Here is a 5,390-nt window from a genome sequence, read left to right as displayed (position 1 = left end):
TGTCAGCAGTCTTAGTTGTCTTCGTTTATTTTATTTTTTTTTTCATTTTTTCGCGCACAGTTTGCTACTACTAAGAACGTGGAACTAACGTAGGAGCATTTCCGGAACTCCAAAATCGGTTGCACTATGACTTTCACCAGGCATATTTTCCCCGTTGCTTGGGGTTTTTCGTAGACCGTTTTTCCCCTTCCGCTAAGCCTTTCCCGACGAAGAAGCCGCTACTGCGCCTTCGCGCCGATGGCCTTGACTCTAGAGTTCCAGGTATCGTAGCTGGTTGTTGAGAGTGTTGCCGGACGCCAAAAAGGATGTGATAAGGATACGGAGACCTGCAGACCGGATTATGGACAGGTATGTTGGGACAAAGTGGGTAACTACAGACCCATTGTCTCGCTATCGTAAGGCTAGAATCCCAGTTAAAAAAGAAAAAGTCCAGAAACTTCTCCGAGATATTAGTGAGCCCAAGATATCACAGTGTCTACCTGGACGTTCGTTGCGAGCCTAGCGATAAAAGCTGGGCACCAATTTGTTTTTGTCTTTTACGTAAAATGGGCCATCGCCACCCGCACTATATTGTCGCCTGAGATCGTGTATGACCTACGACCTGGAACAAAGAAGAATGAACCCGAAAGCTGCTAGGTCACCTCACGGTAGAATCGTCAGTTTGGGGAGCGGGACAAAAACTCTGGTCTCACAAAGCAAATTTTTTCCTTCCTTCATAAGATGGCCAACGGCGAAAGCAACGGTAGAATCGAGCCAATCAGCAGGTCGGAGGGAGACACGTGATTCACTAGATGTGCGCAATGCTGTTGAAGACGCGGGCGGAAGAGAAAAGAGTGCCCCTTCTGTGCAAATTTTGAGTTACATGCAAAGTTTCTGGGGCAATAAAGTGATGTCTGGGAGGCACAAAAGAGGGCCTGGATAGGGAGGGGGGAGTCCCTTATTTATTTATTTTTTTACTTATTTATCTCACAATACTACCCCAAACATAGGGGCATCGTAGGAGAGGGTTACAATAAAAGATATATAGATGAATACGTTTCGACATAATGAGCAAGTCGCATGCTAAAATGCGGCCAGCCGGTGTACCAAGTTTTCAAAGGAATCTGAGTTAGTGATGCTGGGGTGAAGGCTATTCCAACGGAATATAGTTGGAGAAAAAAACGAATTTTTAAAGCAAATTATGCGGACCTGGAAACTGTTTATGTGTCTTGGATGTGAAGCTCCAGTGTTAGTTCTGGTAGTGAAGCTAAACATGTCTGTGTTGTTGTGAAGACTGTCCGTGATGATCTGAAATAGAGTTTTCAGCCTGTCAGTTATCGCGGGGTGGGAGAGAGGAGTCAGGTCTGTTTGGTTTCATTAACGATGTCGACAAATCGCACCCCCCATCTTCATTAAGAGTAAATCTTAAGGCCTTTCTCTTCACCATTTCCAATTTTTCTGTATTGACTACTGTGTTTGGGTCCCAGACGCGTGCGTATTCCAGTGTTGACCTAAGTAACGTTTTATATGCTAGTAATATACCTTTAGAGGTTTCGAATTTTAGTGATCGTTTTAGTTGCCGGAGTTTGCTTGTAGCTTCGGACGTAACAGAAGCAATATGGGTGTTCCAGAACAAGGTATTCGAAATGGTAATACCCAAATACTTGTAATCTGAGACGTTGTTAAGTGCATGTCCGTCAACGCTGTAGCTAAAAAGGCAAGGGTGTTTCTTTAGTGTTATGGACATTGTTACACACTTGGCGGGGTTCAAATTTATTTGCCAAGTCCTGCACCAGGAGGCAACTTTAGAAATGCACATGTTTTGTTTGATCTGGTCATCAGGGGAATCAATGATTCTATATAGAATACAATTATCAGAAAAAAATTTAATATTTACATCAGTATTTGAACATAAGTCGTTAATAAACAGTAAAAATTATAGCGGCGAGAGACTAGAACCCTGCGGCGCACCGGATGTAACACTGCATCTATTCGAAGCAGAACCACCAAAGGAAACAACTTGTAGCCTATTTGTCAGAAATGCGTGTAGCCAAGTTAGGATGTGGTCATGTTTTAATATAGTATGAAGCTTCTGTAGGCAGCTTAGTATCCGAGACAACATCAAAAGCCTTAGCCAGAACTAAAAAAATATAACATCCACCTGCTTGTTTTTCAAAATCATGGACAGCGAGTAAGAGCTGTGTGGTCGTGGAGTAGCCCCCTTTAAATCCGTGTTGGTGCGGACCTAGTATTTGATGTTGGTCGAGAAAGCTATGCTTCCCAATTATATGTTCGAGTATTTTGCAGCAATGAGATGTTATTGAAATAGGACAATATTTTGACAGATCGATTTCTTTTCTCTTTTTGTGAATTGGCTGTATTTGAGCAATTTTGCAGTCACTTGGTAAATATGCATTTGCGAGTGATTTTTCAAAAAAATGATACATAAATATTTCGCTTTTCATGGAGCATACCGCTTCAAGAATGCATTCGGTAGCATATCGGGTCTCTGAGCTTTCTTGCAATGGAGATTGATTAATAAATTGAAAACACATTCTTTTGATATGACAATATCACTCAGAGAAGCGTCATGATTACACTGCAAAAAAATAGGAGCCTCACCATTATCGGTCGAAAAGACAGAAGCAAAGTACCTGTTAAAACCCGTTGCTATCGTTTTGCTATCCTGAGTAAGAATACCGTCGAAGAAAAGCTGTTTTTTGTGGACACGTTTCGGCGAAATGTGAATCCAAAATTTAGCAGGTTTGATGAGGGATGAGGGAATTTGATGAGGGTTGTACTATGGTAATGAAAATTAGCATCTTTAATGTTACTTTTATGTTCCGCGACAAGACATTGAAGGTTGTGAGTCGGTTGGGTTGAGTAAGCGCTTTTGGAAGCATTTCACACCCTATTAATTTTTTTGCCGAACTGCATTATTTCTCGAGAAATCCAAGGACTCGGCTGACCTGGGTTTATAATCCTTTTAGGAGCAAAACGGTTAATGCAATCGTCTGCAATGTCTTTGATTTACCCCATAGCGTGTTTATATTTGCGTGAGGGATACAGGAGAACGAGACAAACTCCTCCTAATTTTCTCCGAGTACGTCAAGGAAAGAGTTGTAATCTGCCTTGTCAAAATCAAATACGTTTTGTTTATTTCCCGGTTTATACGGGACCGGTTTAAATGGAAGTGTAAGAAATACGCTTTTGTGGTCGCTCGTCCTTTCTCAGTAGAAACATCAGATGAATTCGAAAGTTGATGGGCAACAAAAGTAAGATCGAGGATTGATTCCGATTCCCCTCCAATTCTTGTGGGTGATAAAACTAGCTGTTCTAAGTCAAATATAAACGCAATATCTAATAAACACTCCGAGCTTTCACGGTCCGGTGATCCTGCCGACAAGCATTTCCAATCTTTATGGGGAAGGTTGAAATCTCCGGCAAGAATAATAGCTTTTCAGATCTTCTAAGAAAGAAATGTAGCTGCCAGGGGGTCTCTAAACAGCGCAGAGCAAAAGAGATGTATTATAAATCGTTATTTTATGCCAAAGCATTTCTGCTGACCCTTTCTCGTCAAACTGTAGACATGATATGTTATTCTTTGGAACAATCGCAACCCCTCCTCCTCTAGTCTACCTGTCTTTTCGTACAATTACGCATTCGGGTGGTCTAAGTTCTTCATTTCGTATGTTAGATGTAACCATGTTTCTGTTAGTACGATGATGCTCAGTCCATGGAAGTATCATATGCTCCAGATCTTCGGTTTTATTGAGAAGGCTTCTTACATTTACATTCAATATTTTCAGCTGGCTTCACGTAGGATTTGTTGCTGAGTTTTCGTTGTGCGGAACTGGTGTCACTAGCTGGTCAAGCAGTTTAACCTTATCAGCAGAAGTATCATATACGTAAACCGAGTCACCAATGATAAGCCTATCGTACCGTAGGTTAAATCGGTGTGTTTGCCCTTTCCCAATATCCAGAAGTTTTCTTTGAGAAAAACGAACATCAAGTGGAAAATCGTCGCTGACAGATATGCTGCTATATTTTAGCTTATGGGCCGAAGATAAGACAGCTGCTTTCGGTTTGAAGAAACAAAATTTCACGATAATGGGGCGGTTTTTATCTGAACTAAAACGGCCAAGGCGATGGGCCCTTTCAATTTCAGATGATTGGATTTCCAGCCCTAGTCTATCAGGCGAATGTTTCGTACATGTTCCTCGGATTCTGACCACCTTTCTATTCCGGTGTCATTGATTCCAAAAAAAACAAAAAAAACAAACAGAAGATTTGATCTACGCGATCGGGCCTTTGAGTCTACATATCTTATCTTCACACCGCATATTTCATTCTGCAAAGTAGAAACTTGTTCGCCGATTTCATTTTGCAAAGTGGAAACTTGTTCGCTGATATTGATTTTTGGTGAGCTGGTTGAGCTTTCAAGTTTGAAAACACGCTGCTCTAGGCTTTCGATATGTGCGTCTGTCTTTTTCTGCTTTTCCTTCAATTCTTTTATCGTGCCCAGAATCGTGTCTTGCCCGGTTTGGAGATTTTATATGGTGGCGTATACTTTTGCCAAAAGGTCGTCCTCTTGTGCACTGTCCGCTCCCGGATTGTTCTCAATATTGCCCGAAAGCAGCAATAAAACAACACTCCAACAATCTTTAACATACTCGCGATACTTCCGAGGGAACGGCAGGCCAATCAGACATCTTAAATCATTTTTTCAACAATATAGGTTAAAGTAGAGGACTAACCTGTATGAACAACAAGGGTTTAGCCGTGCTGTTGCTTTCCGCCTTACCGTGCCTTCTCAAGAGCGTAGCGTTGTGCCAGTCCTTAAATAACACTTCTTCGGTTGACGTCGTCGCTCGCGGCTGGAAGAAGGTTGTGTTCTTCCCCTTTTCCCAATAGTTTGGGTCAGAGAAAGCCACCTACACTTTCGCCCTCGTACTTTTCGTAAGGATTGTCATACGCTTCGCCTCCGTCACTCTGATGTCATGTATTTGTTGATGCGTGTATTTTTACCTGATTTCTTAATATAGACTACTCACAATATGCACGATATTTATGGAGAATGCAGGCGAGACATGAGTGTGTACACTTTTCAGAGATCCCATGTTATGAAGTCGCAAATGATTCTCCTTGGATGCAAACGAAACGACAACAAAAAAAATCTGCACCGAACATCATCCCTAACCCTCCATGTTTGCGCTGCATTTGTACTATGTTATCTCACCTGGTGTATTCCACGTCAGCGCTGCCAACCTACGCTGCCGTTTCTTTCCCAATCCAGAGACTTTTCAAAAAGTCTCTGGATTTACTTATATCTTCAAAAAAGTTGGATTATTTGCGTCAATATCGAAATTATTGTTATGAAGTTGCTTAAAAATACATACTTGTAGTTTAGC

The 5,390-nt window shown here is 41.6% G+C and overlaps 1 pseudogene; it reads right to left on the bottom strand.

Moving 5' to 3' along the window:
* Nucleotides 1–536: 536 nt before the first annotated feature.
* Nucleotides 537–5,099, bottom strand: LOC115331221 (annotated as a pseudogene).
* Between the last annotated feature and the right edge of the window lie 291 nt (nucleotides 5,100–5,390).

Source organism: Ixodes scapularis, unplaced genomic scaffold (genome assembly GCF_016920785.2).
Source record: "Ixodes scapularis isolate PalLabHiFi unplaced genomic scaffold, ASM1692078v2 PGA_scaffold0__279_contigs__length_252992795, whole genome shotgun sequence".
Taxonomy (NCBI): Eukaryota; Metazoa; Arthropoda; class Arachnida; order Ixodida; family Ixodidae; genus Ixodes; species Ixodes scapularis.
The sequence above is the reverse complement of the archived record's forward strand: the minus strand, read 5'-3'. Positions and strand labels throughout refer to the sequence as shown.